The sequence below is a fragment of the Thamnophis sirtalis genome, unplaced genomic scaffold, assembly GCF_051295495.1.
Source record: "Thamnophis sirtalis isolate CommonGarterSnake01/CBP01778 unplaced genomic scaffold, rThaSir2_p1.2 scaffold_2, whole genome shotgun sequence".
In the NCBI taxonomy this organism is placed as follows: Eukaryota; Metazoa; Chordata; class Lepidosauria; order Squamata; family Natricidae; genus Thamnophis; species Thamnophis sirtalis.
The window spans coordinates 91,483,797-91,501,554 of record NW_028261382.1 but is presented as its reverse complement, the minus strand read 5'-3'; positions in this window follow the sequence as shown (position 1 = coordinate 91,501,554).

The following is a 17,758-nucleotide window of genomic DNA, read 5'->3' as shown; positions in this document are numbered from 1 at the left end:
CGACTCTAGGAGGCGGTGCTCATCTCCGTTTCAAAGCCGAAGAGCCAGCACTGTTCGAAGACGTCTCCGTGGACATGTGACCGGCATGACTAAATGCTGAAGATGACCAGAGCACTGTTACCTTCTCATTAAAGGTGGTTCCTATTTTACTACTTTCATTTTTACATGCTTTCGAACTGCTAGGTTGGCAGAAGCTGGGACAAGTAATGGGAGCTCACTCCATTACGCGGCGCTAGGGATTCGAACTGTAGAACCGCCGACCTTTCTGATCAACCAGCTCAGCGTCTTAGCCACCCCCTTTTCCCTGACCCTCAATTCTCCATAATGAAGATGACTCCTGAGTTGATATCAAAAAGACCAGCAAAAATAATTTCCTAGGAGAAAGAAAATAAGCTATAGAGTCATCCACAATAAACCGTATCAGCAAAGAAATGCTGAAGAATTATTCCTGTGATGAGCTGGGGGGGGGGGGAACATACTGCATTCCTGGAACGTTCTCCCCAATGCATAGAAAAGCTGGCGAATATCCAAGGGCCATCTGCACAGGTTCCCCAGAAGAAGACATCTGCAGAGCGCTCCTATTTAGAAATCCTGACGTGTTCCATGGGATTTGCTGTTCCCTGAGATATATGCAGGACTACAGTTTGAGGGCTTAACTACACATTACACCGAGAGCAAAGGTGGCACTCAGGTACAGACTTGGAGAGATGGTTTTTTTTCCATTTTTCATTTAAGCAAGACATGTCCAACCTTTTGATTGCCTGAGCTGCCTTGAATGAAGAGGAACTGGCTTGGGCTTTATATAGGATATATACCAGGCATGTCAAACTCAAGGCACGCGGCCCAGATCCAGCTGGCGGGGTGCTTAGATCTGGCCCATGGGGGCCACACTGGAAACAGTGAAGGACCAGCTTGCAGTGGCTCTGCCAGCAAAAACTGAACTTGGGAGGGGACAAACCCCTCCCAAGCTCTGTTTTCCCTGGAAGAGGGTTGCAGGAGGCTGTCACAGCTGAAAACAGAGCTCAGGAGCCTGTTTTCACTGGCATAGGGTTGCAGGAGGCCATTGCAGCTGAAAACGGAGCTCAGGAGCCTCTTTTCACTGGCAGAGAGTTGCAGGAGGCTGTCGCAGCTGAAAACGGAGCTTGGGATCTGGTTTTCACTGGCAGAGCCCTTGAGCCACTACAGGCGCCCCAACATGAGTGACGTTGAGCTGGCCATGCCCATCATGACCACGCCCACCTGGCCTCTCCTGAAGTCAAACACAACCTTGATGTGGCCCTCAATGAAATCGAGTTTGACACCCCTGGTATATAATATAGTAGCTATCACTTTAAAAAAAATCACAGAATAATGCTTAATCTTGTAGGGTTGCAGAACTAGCTGCCCAAGGCTGCAGGCCGAAGGTCGGACACACCTGGCTTAACTCAACCTGTACTGACATGATTAACCTCAAAACTGCAAAGTACAAGGAAATGAAGATGGGTCCTTCCTTCTTCAAACCAGGGTTTGCTTCAGATCATTCCTTTCTCCCCACCGCCACTCCCCACCCCATCCAGTGATTTCAAATGGTGAATCACATCAGAAACATCTAATCCTCCTACATTATTAATGCCAGCTGCTATATTATTAACAGGACAATTTTTAGTAGCTTTTCAGCTGGTGAAAGTTGTCCTCATCAAGCTCTGGAGTTTCCATAGCAAATGTCCAACTCCCATTCTACCTAAACAACCAGATGGGAGATGCCCTCTAATTACCGATGGTGGAGCTCTGGCTGGCGATAATTTGGCTCCCTCTGCAATTTAGTATTCCCGGGGTGGCCCTATTGCCCAGGCAGCTCCGTTTTTCAACAAGAGGGAATGGACTCTGTTGACCTCTCGGCCGCTGTCAGGCAGCATCTGCTGCCTGAGGTAACTACCTGTTTCTGCCAGCCTGGTAGAGTTGATCTTCATGATGATACATCAACCGTTATTCTTCTTTTGGAAAGGAAGGAAGGAAGAATGCCAAGCCTTCCCCCTTGGCAGCTGCCCCATTTGTGAAATTGAGGGAGAGCAGGGTCAGGCCTGGAAGCCATGCTTTGCATTGGGCCTTCAGGCCTGCCACAGTTATTGCTGTGGGGAAATGGGAGGGGGGATTATATGGAGTGGGGTAAGGTAAAGGTAAAGGTTCCCCTCGCACATATGTGCTAATTGTTCCCAACTCTAGGGGGCGGTGCTCATCTCTGTTTCAAAGCTCAAGAGCCAGAGCTGTCCGAAGACATCTCCGTGGTCACGTGGCCGGCATTGCTAAACGCCAAAGGCGCAGAGAACACTGTTACCTCCCCACCAAAGGTGGTTCCTATTTTTCTACTTGCCTTTTTACATGCTTCCAAACTGCTAGGTTGGCAGAAGCTGGGACAAGTAGCAGGAGCTCACTCGGTCACGCGGCGCTAGGGATTCGAACCACTGAACTGCCGACCTTCTGATCGACAAGCTCAGCATCTTAGCCACTGAGCCACCGCATCCCTTCATGTATTCATGATGATACATCAACCATTATTTTTCTTTTGGAAAGGAAGGAAGGAAAGAAGGAAGGAAGGAAGGAAGGAAGGAAGGAAGGAAGGAAGGAAGGAAGGAAGGAAGGAAGGACGCTAAGCCTTTCCCCTTGGCAGCTGCCCTATTTGGGAAACTGAGGGAGAGCTGGAAGCCATCGTTTGCATTGGGCCTTCAGGCCTACTACATTTAGGCGCAGTGGTTAAATGCAGCACTGCAGGCTACTTCAGCTGACTGCAGTTCAGCAGTTCGGCTGTTCAAATCTCACCGGCTCAGGGTTGACTCAGCCTTCCATCCTTCTGAGGTGGGTAAAATGAGGACCCGGATTGTTGTTGGGGGCAATATGCTGACTCTGTAAACCGCTTAGAGAGGGCTGAAAGCCCTATGAAGCGGTATATAAGTCTAACTGCAAACTGCAAATTTAATGCTGTGGGGAAATGGGAGGGGGATTATATGGAGCAGGGTAAGGTAAATGTAAAGGTTCTCCTCACACATATGTCCTACCCATTCCCAACTCTAGGGAGCGGGGCTCATCTAATGGATTAGGCAATCCCATTTTAGGTTTCTTTTGTTGTTGTTAGTTGCAAAGTCATGTCGGACCCATCATGACTCCATGGATAATGTTCCTCTAGGTCTTCCTGTCCTCTACCAACCTCTGGAGTCCATTTATGCTCACACCTACTGCTTCAGTGACTCCATCCAGCCACCTCCTTCTCTGTTGTCCCATTCTTCTTCTGCCCTCAGTCTTCCCCAGCATGAGGCTCTTCTCCAGGGAGTCCTTCCTTCTCATTAAGTGGCCAAAGTACTTGAGTTTCCTCTTCAGGATCTGGCCTTCTAAAGAGCAATCAGGGATGATCTTCTCTTGGACTGACCACTTTGATCACCTTGCAGTCCAAGGGACGCGCAGGAGTCTTCTCCGGCACCAGAGTTCAAAGGCCTCCATTCTTTGGCATTCAGGTTTGTTTACTGATATGAAAACCAAACCCCCCTTCCACCAATGTCCATACAGCAAATAAGCAACTTCCTGATAGCTGCTTTCTCCAAGTCAGTGTCGCTGACCTGTCCTTCCGTCTTGTTTCCTCGGGGGTTTCCTTCCGTTTTAATTCCATGTCAGCTGTCACATTTCCCCCAAAGGAGGAACGGCTGAGCTCGTGGTTAAGGATTGTTGATTGAGTCTCTACTGACACGTATAGGTCAAAACGAAACTGTGCACTGGAGAAAGCCCAGTTATTTGAGTCTCCCAAAGGGGTTAATAACTCTGACCTCGAGGTTAGGAGGCTAACTAAAAACTGCTTGCCTGCCCAGCCCTTTGAACTGATCAGACTACCCAACAGACAACCAACCCTTCGTTCTTGATTTCAGTGTCAAGCTAAAGTCAACCCATTCTTTGACTCCGCAAAATGAATCCTTCTTTTTTTTCTACAAGAGTGCAAGGTTGATTGTTACTGGCTTATCGACAACGCTCGGTCCTTTGTGCATAGCCTGGATGAGTGACATTAATGATTACAATAACAACAACCACCACAACAACCTAAGCTTGGAGACATGGAAGCTATTTGTGTGCCAGGAATATTAGCAGAGATCGGAGTTGTTGTGTCTTGTTTATGCTGGCATAGCGTCTGGCTTTTGCTCATTTTATCAGCAAAGAACAACTTTGGGCCACAAAGCCACAACTGCAAGGCAGGAGACAGGAGAGGAAATTGAATGGATAAAGCTGAACAGGACTTATACACACATACACACATACAAAGAAAGCAGCTTCAAATAAACAGCTGAGTTTGTCTGCATCCTGGGAAGGGCAGGTATAAATTTTTTTTGAAGTTGAGGGCTTGGCATAATGCCGATTTGTAACTAGGTCCCATTTTATGTGAATTAGACCAATTAAGGGTCTCCCCACCCCATTCTACCATCTGTATAATTCACAAATCTTGGGGCATAGCCTCATTCCAAAGCATTGAAAAAATACAAAAGCTGATTGGGTGACCTTGAGCCAATCAATACGAGACTTTGAGTTCTAGTCCCACCTTAGCCATGAAAGCCAAATGGATGACTTTGAGCCAATCACCAGGAGACTGTGAGTTCTAGTCCCACCTTAGCCAATGAAAGCCAAATGGATGACTTTGAGCCAATCACCAGGAGACAGTGAGTTCTAGTCCCACCTTAGCCAATGAAAGCCAAATGGATGACTTTGAGCCAATCACCAGGAGACAGTGAGTTCTAGTCCTACCTTAGGCATGAAATCCAGTTGAGTGTCTTTGGGGCCATCATTAGAAGACTATGAGTTCCAGTCCCATCTTAAGGATGAAAGCCAGCTGTGTGACTTTGAGTCAATCCCCAGGAGATTGTGAGTTCTAGTCCCATTTTAGCCATAAAAGCCAGTTGGATGTCTTTGGACCAATCATTAGGAGACTAGAAGTTCTAGTCCCACCTCAGGCATGAAAGTCATCTGGGTGACATTGATTCAATCATCAGGAGACAGTGCGGTCTAGTCCTACCTTAGGCATGAAAACCAGCTGGGTGACTGAGTCAACCACCAGGAGATTGTGAGTTCTAGTCCCGTTTTAGCCATGAAAGCTGGCTGGCTCTCTTTGGGCCGATAATTAGAAGACTATGAGTTCTAGTGGCACCTTAGGGATGAAAGACAGCTGGGTGACTTTGAGTCAATCACCAGGAGATTGTGTGTTCTAGTCCCACCTTACCCATGAAAGTCAGATGAGTCACTTTGGGCCAGTATCTATCTATCTATCTATCTATCTATCTATCTATCTATCTGTCTGTCTGTCTGTCTGTCTGTCTGTCTGTCTGTCTGTCTGTCTGTCTGCCTGCCTGCCTGCCTGCCTGCCTGCCTGCCTGTCTGTCTGTCTGTCTGTCTGTCTATAATCTCTCTCTCTCTCTTTCTCTCTCTCTCTCCCTCTCCCTCTCTCCCTCTCTCTCTCCCTCTCCCTCCCCCTCTCTCCCAACCCAACCCAACCCAACCCAATTCACAGGGATGTTGTGAAGATGTTGTGAGGAAAATAGGAGGATGAAAATATGTTGAGTATGTTCGCCACCTTGAATTATTTGTAAAAAATAATAAAGGTGGGATACGATAAAGGTTCCCCTCGCACATATGTGCTAGTCATTCCTGACTCTAAGGGGCGGTGCTCATCTCCCTTTCAAAGGCGAAGAGCCAGCACTGTCCGAAGACGTCTCTGTGGTCATGTGGCCAGCATGACTCAACACCGAAGGGGCACGGAACACTGTTCCCTTCCCACCAAAGGTGGTCCCTGTTTTTCTACTTGCATTTTTACCTGCTTTTGAACTGCTAGGTTGGCAGAAGGTGGAACAAGTAATGGGAGCTCACTCCGTTACGCGGCGCTAGGGATTCGAACCACCAAATTGCTGACCTTTTTGATCGACAAGCACAGCGTCTTAGCCCCTGAGCCACTGCATCCCAACAAAAAGTGGGATACAAATAAACAAATATGCTCTAATATGGCGCTGAAATTGGAAATGCCAAGAGTGTACAGCCATGCATTTTCCCCCAGTGCTGAAATCCTTTCCAGAATAATAACCAATTATAATTTTGGATTTGGGAGAAGAGAGAGGTTATTAAATGTGTTAGGTTTAGAGTAACTAATGTAATTTAAATTTAATCAAAGGCCCTTTTTGTTCCTCTTTGTTCTCCCCCCAGGGACTTCTGGGAAAGCAAGCTCCGGCTCACCCATTTAAAAGACCGAGTTCAGTTCTCAGTCCAAAAAAAAGACTTCTGCCTGTCTCAAAGAAGTGCCTTACAGGGGGGAGGGGGAGAAAAAGAAAAGAGGGGTTGTATGTGCAAGAAATAATTATTACAAAAGGAATTAAATTGCCTGAGCGATCGTTGGACGGGCTGGCAGAATTCATGCGAGGTTTTGCAGCCTGTCCTTTGAACGACTCAGTAAGCGTGCCATTCAATCCATCACCAATAATTAGCACTTCCGGGTGTTTTTACATTTCAGTTCAATTGCAAGGAAACCCCTTTTATGGCGGGTCAATTTCTTTTTGTCATTTGTCGTTGTTGTTAGTTGCAAAGTCGTCTCCGACCCATCGCGACCCCATGGAAAACATTCCCCAAGGCCTTCCTATCCTCTATCATCCTTTGGAGTCCATTTAAGCTCATGCCTTCTGCTTCAGTAGGGACGCGTCTTCGGACAATGCTGGCTCTTTGGCTTTGAAACGGAGATGAGCACCGCCCCCTACAGTCGGGAACGGCTAGCACAGTGATGGCTAACCTTTTCCTAAAGGTGTGCCAAAACTGTGCGTGCGTGCACTATTGTGCCTGCGCGCACATGCACACCCACTTGCGCATGTGTGAGCAACCCCACCACCATTGCGCAGGGGGGTGATTTTTGCCCTCCCTGGGTCCCGGAGGCTTTCCTGAAGCCTGGGGAGGGCAAAAAATGTCCCAACCGGAAGTTCAGGAACTAACTTCCGGTTTGCCCATTAGGTCATTGTTCACCCTCCCCAGGCTTCAGGAAAGCCTCTGGAGCATGGGGAGGATGAAAAACAGGCCCAACGGGCCAACCAGAAGTTTGTTCCCGAACTTCCAATTGGCAAGTGTGCCTGGTTTTTGCCCTCTCTAGCCTGGGGAGGGCGAAAACAGCCTCTTCAGGCCCTTTTGGAAGGTCAAAAATCAGCTGGGGGCTGCTAAGGGCTGCTGGGCCAGCAAAAATGGCTCCGTGTGCCACCTGTGGCATACATACCATAGGTTTGCCATCATGTGATTAGCACATATGTGCGAGGGGAACCTTTACCTTTGCTGCTTTGGTGACTCCATCCAGCCACCTCCTTCTCTGTCGTCCCCTTCTTCTTTTGCCCTCAATCGTTCCCAGCATGAGGCTCTTCTCCAGGGAGTCCTTCTTCCTTCTCATGAGGTGGCCAAAGGATTTGAGTTTCATTTTTTTTGTCATAACTCTGCGTCATTTGAGAAACTGTTGGAGAATTTCTCTTCCTAAAATTTAGGGAAGAATGTCGAATCTCTGCCCAGCAATAAGAGAACATCAGCTGGCTGGCCCCAAGCCCTGAGTAAATCTCCTGAAATCAATCTCCTGAAATCATCATAATCATTTTTTTTCCTTTACTCTACAGAAACAACCCAAATTATGCCTAGACTATATTTTCCCCAGTGGCATTTTCTGATGGGGGGAAAAAACAAAACAAAATCAAAATGGTTTTCTCTCTGCTCCCATTTGTTCTTCGGACCCCCTTTTTTCCTTCTCTTTGACTAATTAGTTTGTTAGTTGTTATGGCAACTATGCATTGCTCCAGGCACCCGACGTTAGAGATCAAGCTGCAAACAGAGATGTCTAAAGAATATAGATGGGTTTTCTTGGGTTATTTAAATCCTGTTCTACCTTTCTCTCTCTCTCTCTCTCTCCACCACCCCCAACCCCCCATGGTCCATTGCTTCAACCATCCAGGTTGTTTATTAATGTCCCAGCGTCTTCTCTGAGACATGGGCAAATGAAGAATTGTCTACTTTGGGCTTTGCAAACCTTTCTCTCCAGCCCAGGGCACTGTGTGACATTCAAGGGACTGATACATTTTACAATAATAACGGGTACCCCCTGCGCACAAAATGTGACTTTGGAAGAAGCCTGACAATATAATAGCAGATCATAGCCCAATGCCGCTTTTTCTGGGCTGGCTTTTAACAAACAGTGGCTACATATTGTGAATTTTCACTCTGGCTCTCTTAACTGTCACATTATTAAAAAGAAAATGTGAAGGTTCCTCTCACACATATGTGCTAGTCGTTCCCGACTCTAGGGGGTGGTGCTCATCTCCGTTTCAAAGCCAAAGAGCCAGCGCTGTCCAAAGACGTCTCCGTGGCCATGTGACCGGCATGTGTCAACGCCGAAGGCGCACGGAATGCTGTTATCTTCCCACCAAAGGTGGTTCCTATTTTTCTACATGCATTTTTGCATGCTTTCGAACTGCTAAGTTGGCAGAAGCTGGGACAAGTAACGGGAGCTCACTCCATTACATGGCGCTACGGATTCGAACCACCGAACTGCTGACCTTCTGATTGACAAGCTCAGCATCTTAGACACCACGTCCCTATATTCACATTATTATTCACATTATTACCTCTCATTATTATCTTGATCTAATTCACCAACTGGTAACCGTATTTTGTTTCAATGCATTGCCTCGGAAAGTTGATATATAGACCGATTTTGAACAGCCAAAAAGTTATATAGTTTAATATTTAGCAGGATTTCATCCACAATATGCAAAGTTATTTAGTACCGGGTGTTTATCTGGTACTTCGCATGCAGCGGTATTTTATTATTTGCTAGGATTTTGACAATTAACGGTGACATATTTCATGTCTGAACTTTTCCAAACAAATGAAAAGAGACGGCAACCTATCTTGGAAATCCTTGATTTGCTTCCGCAGTGAAAATCGCTATGCAAATGTTGATGTTTTGAAATTCAAATGGCAAAATTAAGTTGTTGGAACAGTGGGTGCAGATTTCTACAGTTTTCACTTTTGTTCGTGGAAGGGAAAGAGGTATGGAAAGAAGGTGAATTCCATTCTGCAGGAAAATAGAACAGTAGGAAAAGGAATTACAAAGGAGTATTGAATGTTGTAATGGTGCAAAAGGTAATTTCAAGAAAAGAAACCCAAATTGTCTTTCATGTTCCTAAAACTACTTGCCACAAACATGTCTCCTGGTGTCAGGTCACACCCAACAATGTGAGAGGATAGGCTGCTTGCAAAAAGCAATAGCAATAGCGCATAGACTTATATATCGCTATGTTGTGCTTTTACAGCCCTTTCTAAGCAGTTCAGAGTCAGCATCTTGAGCCCAACAATCTGGGTCCTCATTTTATCAACCTGGGATGGATGGAAGGCTAAGTCAACCTAGAGCCATTGGGAATTGAACTGCTGGCAGTTGGCAAAATTAGCCTGCAACTCTGCATTTTAGCCACTGTGCCACCAGGGCAATGAAGCAAAGAAGGAAGGAAGGAGGGAGGGAGGGAGGGAGGGAAGGAAGGAAGGAAGGAAGGAATAGCAATAGCACTTAAGACATATACTATTTCATAGTCTTTTACAGCCCTTTCTAAGCAGTTTACAGAGTCAGCATCTTGAGCCCAACAATCTGGGTCCTCATTTTACCAACCTGGGATGGATGTAAGGCTGAGTCAACCTTGAGCCCGTGGGAATTGAACTGCTGGCAGTTGGCAGAATTAGCCTGCAACTCTGCATTTTAGCCACTGTGCCACCAGGGCAATGAAGCAAAGAAGGAAGGAAGGAAGGAAGGAAGGAAGGAAGGAAGGAAGGAAGGAAGGAAGGAAGGAAGGAGGGAGGGAGGGAGGGAGGGAGGGAGGGAGGGAGGGAGGGAGGGAGGGAGGGGAGGGAAGGGAAGGGAAGGGAAGCGAAGGGAAGCGAAGGGAAGCGAAGGGAAGCGAAGGGAAGCGAAGGGAAGCGAAGGGAGGGAGGAAGGAAGGAAGGAAGGAAGGAAGGAAGGAAGGAATAGCAGTAGCACTTAAGACATATACCATTTCATAGTCCTCTCTAAGCTGTTTACAAGACCCTCGCACCGCTAACCCTTTAGAAAAAAAAAACCCCAGGGGTGTTCAAACTTGAAAGCTTCAAGACTTGTGAACTTCAACTCCCAGAATTCCTCCTTTCGCTCTTCATCTTGATGATGTGCGGACGGGCGGGGGGAGGGAGCTGGAACCGGTTCTAAATGGCACGGTAGATGTGTGGAACCTCTTCTATAGAAGAGGTTAGAACTGGCAGGAACCCACCCCTGCTTCCAGGCCTCCAAAGCCTTCCATTCGTGTAGAGTGGTGACTTTCAGCATCCTTTTTCTGGATAAATTTGCAGGCCTGGAGGGAGCTGTTCAGGAGAGGTGGTGCTGAAGCACACAGTTGCCAAGCCACGTGCAATTTTATAGGTGAACATCAGCACTTTGAATTGGACTGGGAACCTATTGTTAACCAAAGCAGTGATTAAAGCCCCCACCTTAGGCTACTAAGCCTACCTATTTCCATTAGTCCCTCTCCTCCATCTGTCAGCTGGAGTTTCTAAGCATTTTTTTTTTACAGCAGCCTCCCTTGGAGTTTATTGCAGGGCTCTTATCGCATGGGGAGGAGGGCATAAGTCACTTTCCCCATCCAGAGAAGCTTGCAGTTGGTGCAGCAGATGAAGTGAGGTAAAGCCTCCCTTGGCTACAGCCTTCACCTGCTGCTTAAGCAGGAACCATGAGCTGTTAATGGAGAATACCCAGGTCAGAACTGTTCATTCAGAAGGAGTGCAATCCCATCCAGAGCTCACCTTGGGCCTGGAACGCAGCCAAATCAATTACCTATTAACAGCTCTCCGGCTTGCTGAGATTTGCCACTCTTACCCATCACTGCATGGGTTAGGCGATTGTGTCTAGTCCCATCCCCGCTTTCTTCAGTGCAGCCACTAGATCCCTCTCCCGTCATTTCTCCCAAAGCTTCTCTGTAAACCAAGGGGTTCTCCTGGGATCTGCAACCCAGGGAGGAGTTGCTGAGATGCAATATCACCCAATGCCCTTATCCATGGGTGGGTTGCGGCAGGCACTACTGCCGGTTTGCTTGTGTGTGTGTGTGTGTGTGTGTGTGTGTGTGTGTGTGTGTGTGTGCTGCATCAGTGTGCATGCTTGATGCGTGCTGCACCCGCATGCACAGTTCAATTAAAATTGTACTGCGCATGTGCAGAATTGAAAAAGAAGATGGTGGCACTGGGGAAACAGTTCAGGGGCGTGGCTGGCCTGGGTTGCTGCCAGTTCCAGCGACCCAGGCCACCAAATCACTACTGGTTCGGCTAAACCAGTCTGAACTGGTAGGAACCCACCACTGCCCTTATCCTCTCCAAGTTCAAGAGCTTGACAAAGCATGAGATAGAACTACGGGCCTTCAGGTCTTCTCAGACAACATTGTTGTGGCCAGCCACAGACCAGCAAATCTGGCAGCCAATTCAGACAGTGAGGAATTTGGGGAGGAACATGGCCAGTCCTGGAGTCTGGGGAAGGCTCTGATGAGGGCTCTGTGTCAGAGGCAGAGAGGGGACCAGAGTCACATGCCAGTTATCAGCTGCCTTCGGAGTCAGACATCAGTGAGGCAGAAGAACAGCTGGAGCCTGTTCCCAGTGTGAAGGCAGCTGAGAACTGCCAGATGGCCTTGGCCCTGTCTTTGCTTCTGATGCAGAGCCTTTGTCTGAGCCTTCCCCAGACTCCAGGACTTGCCCATGTTTCTCCCCAACTTCCTCACTATCTGAGCACATGGGTCAGAAATGGGACCTTCTCTTTAAATGTCCCTTCCAAAACCACTCATTGCCTGTCACAATTCTTCCCACGCCCCCCAGTTTTCTGTGTCTATTGACAAATCAATAAAATTGTGACCCAGCTGTAATCTGACATTTTGCCCCCTTTCTTGCATGCTCTGATAGAAATTGCATGGAGCCAAGAACTTTGTATACTAAAATGATTCATCTCCATGAATAAAAAAAAATGAAAGGTAATATACATATCTTCTTCTTTTTCCTGACCTTTCCACAGAAGATATTCAGTGAAGATTCATCCTGTCCAGAATTCTAATTGGTCTTTTCTTCTGACCTTTAGACTAATAATCTCTAGGTTTCTGCTGAACTCTGGTAGCCTTTGTTTACTACCTCCAGCTGTATTATCTTAAGATACAGCTTTCTGTTTTCCCTCCCTCCCATCTCCACCTGGGAAAGTTGGAGCACTTTGGTGGGCTTAAACAATGGGTCCTCAAACTACAGCCCGTGGGCCGCATGTGACTGCTGAAGCCATTAATCCAGCCCACATAGGACCACGAGGCTGTCCAGTCCACCCTTTGGCCGAGGGCTGGACTTATCTTTGCGAGCCCTGTGGGCTGGAACTGAAAAGTAAGACCAACCATTTTGGCCTGCAGAGACATTCTGGAGGTGGGAGAGGTGAAAAATGGGGTGACAGATGCCCCAGGAGGCAAAAAAAACCTGGCAAAAACTGCCTGTTTTTCAACTCCCCCACCTTCAGAAGATAAATAAAAATAGTAGAAAGAGAGACAGAGGGAGAGAGAGACAGAAAGAGAGAGAGACAGATGAGAGAGGGAGAGAGAGAAAGACAGCAGGGGAGAGAGAGAGAGACAGAGGGGGGAGAGAGGGGGAAAGAGATAGGTAGATAGATAGATAGGTAGGTAGGTAGGTAGAGAGAGAGAGAGAGAGAGATATGGATAGATGGATAGATGGATAGATGGATAGATGGATAGATGGATAGATGGATAGATAGATAGATAGATAGATAGATAGATAGATAGATAGATAGATAGATAGATAGATAGATAGATAGATAGATAGATAGATAGATAGATAGATGATAGATAGAGATAGATAGATAGATAGATAGATAGATAGATAGATAGATAGATAGATAGATAGATAGATAGATAGATAGGATAGATAGATGATAGATAGATAGAGATTGATAGATAGATGATAGATAGATGATAGATAGATAGATAGATGATAGATAGATAGATAGATAGATAGATGATAGATAGATGACAGATAGATAGATAGATAGATAGATAGATAGATAGATAGATAGATAAGAGATAGATAGATAGATAGATAGATAGATAGATAGATAGATAGATAGATAGATAGATAGATAGATAGATAGATAGATAGATAGATAGATAGATAGATATTGCTCAAGCTCTTTTGGGCTGAGAAGAATTTCTGCAAAACTGAGTTTCCTGAAGTGGACCACTAGACTCCTGAAACAACTGAAGAAACAATCTAGTAAAAAGAAAAGAGCAACATGTAAACAAAAGCAAATTAAACACCCCCAGCATTATTCAATGGACTGTTAAATTGGTCACACCCACCTAGCCACATGACCAAGCCATGCCCACCCAGTAACATGACCATCCAGCCACACCCACCCAGCCAGTCTGCGCCCCCCCAAAAAAAAACAGTCTGAGGGACTGTGAATTGGCCCCCTGTTTAAAAAGTTGAAAGACTCCTGGCTTAAACAATTACTTGCTCACTGTATTGCCCCATTTCAATATCTATTCTATTCTATTTTATTCCTATTTCTATTTCTACTCTACTTTACCCAATCTACCCTACCCTATTCCTATTCCATTATTCCTGTTCTATTCTACTCAACACTACACTGCATTATTTATTCTATTCTATTCTACATTTCAATATCTATTCTATTCTATTTTATTCCTATTCCTATTTCTACTCTACTTTACCCAACCTACCCTACCCTATTCCTATTCCATTATTCCTATTCTATTCTACTCAACACTACAATGCACTATTTATTCTATTCTATTCTACATTTCAGTATCTATTCTATTCTATTCATTGATGGGCTTTGAACTGATCCTATTGAGCTCTTCTTTGTTCTTCAAATATTTAACCAAGTCAACTAGGTTCACACAACTTGGGCCTAGTTAGGGACTGGGGGGGGGGTTAGGTCAGGGTTTTGGGGTTTTTTTGAACCCATATCATTTGATTAATCAATAGTTCAGTTTATGGGCAGGAACTATGTGTTGTGCAAGTGCAGCCTTTAAAAGATAACTGCTCCAAGACCTCTACAAAAAAATATGGCCATATGGCCACCATAAATGTGTTTGCCATCTGGGGTGAAATAAAAACCTTAGGGAAGAAAAAGTCTACGGGAATTCTTGCATAATTTCTACATCCTCCCAAAGGCATTAGGGGAAATGGCTCCCCCACAACCAAATTCTCCGTCCATTAGATACAACATTTCAAAAGGCCATTTTCCAAGGTCTCTTGCATGCAGATGAACTCAGAACGTAGCTGGCAATAGATTCCAGTCGTTCAAACTTCCATTCTGTTCATTTAATGCATGTAGTCCTAGCAAATAAAGACTGTTAACACTTTAATAATAACCCTTCTGCTCTTCTTTCCTTCTCCTCTTTCTTGTTTCCTTCCTTCATTCCTCTCTCCCTCCCTCCCCTCCCTCGTTCTCTCTCTCCTATCTGTGACAGATGTTCCCCCAGGAAGTGGGGACGGCCTGGAGCATAACCGGTAAAACCTTCATTGGAAATAAAGTTTGCTTCAAATCCCAGTTCTGTGCATTTTGAGCCTAGTAGATCGATGAACCTGCCAGCCCATTTATTCCTGAACTGTATTTTTTCTTTTTCTTTCATATATGAATTTTGTTTACGCAGCACAAGTAGATAGTTATTTGCTTTGTGTGTTTGAGCTCTGGTTGAAAAATAACAATAACAACAACAACAATAACAATAGCAACAGCAACAATAACAAACAATGATAATGGCAATAGCAGTAGCAATAGCAATAGCAACAGCAACAGCAACAGCAACAATAACAAACTATGACAATAGCAATAGCAATAACAATAACAACAGCAATAACAATAACAATAACAATAACAACAGCAATAGCAATAGCAACAGCAACAATAACAAACTATGACAATAGCAATAGCAATAGCAATAACAATAGCAATAGCAACAGCAACAATAACAAACTATGACAATAGCAATAGCAATAGAAATAGCAATAACAATAACAATAACAACAGCAACAACAATAACAATAACAACAGCAACAACAATAACAATAGCAACAGCAACAATAACAAACTATGACAATAGCAATAGCAATAGCAATAGCAATAGCAATAGCAATAGCAATAGCAATAGCAATAGCAATAGCAATAGCAATAACAATAACAATAACAATAACAATAACAATAACAATAACAATAACAATAACAATATACAGGAAATTCCAAGCCAGACATGCAAAGTAATTTGTCGCCGCATCTCGAAAAGAAAGCGAAAGAGAGGGAATCAAATCAGCTAAGTAGCCATCGCTGGAATTTGTCAAAACTGGGGAAACAAAGCTTCACGAAAGGAGCCGTAATCAATCAATCATCGCCATTCACACAACCAAACAGTGCTGTGGCACACAATTAGATAGCTAATGATGGTGAAAATGCTCTTGTGCACATCTAGTGATCCTTCCCCTGGGAATGTCTTCTGACTCTGCTCATTTATAACAAAAGCTTCTGGCTTGCTGAGAGGTGTAACAGATCAAGCCAGCACAGTCTTGAAAAATGGAAGACTTTATTTTACCGAGGAGACACGAGGGCTGAGAAATATTGGATTCTATTTATATGCATGCCTGCAAGTACCCTTCAAGTATTTCACTTGAGAGAACTAGGGGTAGACCTGAAGCTAGCCTGAAAATCTGTGATCCCACCACTAAACCGAATGTAGGCATGACATTCCGTCAATGCATCACAGTCCATTAGGAGCTCAGAATAGATCAAGGTTTCCCTCTAGGGAATGAATACAGCTGTTATCTACACGTTAGGGGACAGCTCTCAATTTCAAAAGCGTGGACATCATAATCTACAGTCTAGGCACACGGCATCTATGGACATCCTGGAATTTTTGAAAGTTTGCAGATAAAAGTTTGCAAGTTTAAAGTTTGCAGATCACACAACAGTGATTGGTCTCATTCCAGACAACGATTAATGTGCATACAGAGGGGAGGTTGAACAACTAGCTTTGTGGTGCAGCCAGAAAAATCTTGAATTAAATACACCCAAAACCGTAGAAATGGGGGTGGATTTTAGAAGAAGACTTTCTATACTACCACCTCTTACAATACTAGACAACACAGTATCAAAAGTTTCAAGGTTCTATCATATCTCAAGACTTAAAATGGACACCTAACATCAAAAATGTCATCAAAAAAGCACAACAAAGAATGTTCTTTCTGCGCCAACTCAGGAAGCTGAAACTTCCCAAGGAGTTGCTGATTCTGTTCTACAGAGGAATGATTGAGTCTGTCATCTTCACCTCTATAACTGTCTGGTTTGGTTCTGCAACCCAACAAGACAGACACAGACTTCAGAGGATAATCAGAACTGCAGAAAAAACAATTGCTACCAACCTGCCTTCCACTGAAGACCAATATAAGGGATGCCGTGGCTCAGTGGCTAAGACGCCGAGCTTGACAATCAGAAAAGCTAGCAGTTGAGTGATTCTAATCCCTAGCGTAATGCAGTGAGCTCCCATTACTTGTCCCAGCTTCTGCCAATCTTGCAAAAATGCAAGTAGAAAAATAGGAGCCACCTTTGGTGGGAAGGGTTAGGGTTAGGATTAGCGTTCAATGCACCTTCGGCATTTAGTCACGCTGGACACATGACTGAAGAGATACCTTTGGCTTTGAAACAGAGATAGCAACGCCCCCTAGAATCAGGAACGACTAGCACATATGTGCAAGAGGAACCTTTACCTTTATCCTATCCTATCCTATCCTATCCTATCCTATCCTATCCTATCCTATCCTATCCTATCCTATCCTATCTATCCTATTTTAATTGTGGATCCAAGGAAGTAGAAATCCTCACTCACGTTCTCATACATATCCATTCTATGATGTCTCAAGACATGCTCCGATTGCCTCAATCATTTCCAAATACGAGTGCCATATAGAAAAAAATTATGTTTATTATTTTTTAAGGGATGCTAACCCCAAACTCATCTCTCAAGTGGCTGAATATGTTTTATATAACTGTGCAAAAGTTTCAATTAGATATGCTGGTCTTTTTATTGTTCAACATCTATTTCCCTTTCCCCAACAACAAATTGTTGTGTTAAACTATTTCTCTTTGGACCAGACTCTTGCTTGTAAAGGCTGGTCAAACGCCATGATAAAGATGCTTGATTTGAAGGAGTTTCATTGATTAAAAAGGGACATGGGTCAAAGCCTCCATTTAGCCAAGGAAGTGTTGGATGGCTGCAGATGTGTGGAGCTATTTTAGACCTCAAGAGTCCGTTTGTAAAAGAAAATAGTTCAGATGAATCTTTCAACTGAAGATTGTGTGCAAATCAAGGAGAGGAAAAGACTTGATATAGTCATGCAATTAAAAAAAAAATCCTAAATAGACACTGGCCGGTTTGCCACTAGAAAATAGCAATATCATCAAGAAAATCCAAAAATGCCTGGTCAAACTGAATTCTCTGTGAAATCTAAAGCCCTGTGAAAATTGAAATAAAATAGGATGTTGAATCCAGATTACAGCCCAGCTGCCACCTTCTCTCTAATCTGCATTTTTCTAGGAAATGTTTGCCATCTTGTGGTCAGTAAGAAAAATAACAAGGAACATAAACCTCGAGGCATTTTTATTCCTTTCTATCCGATTTTG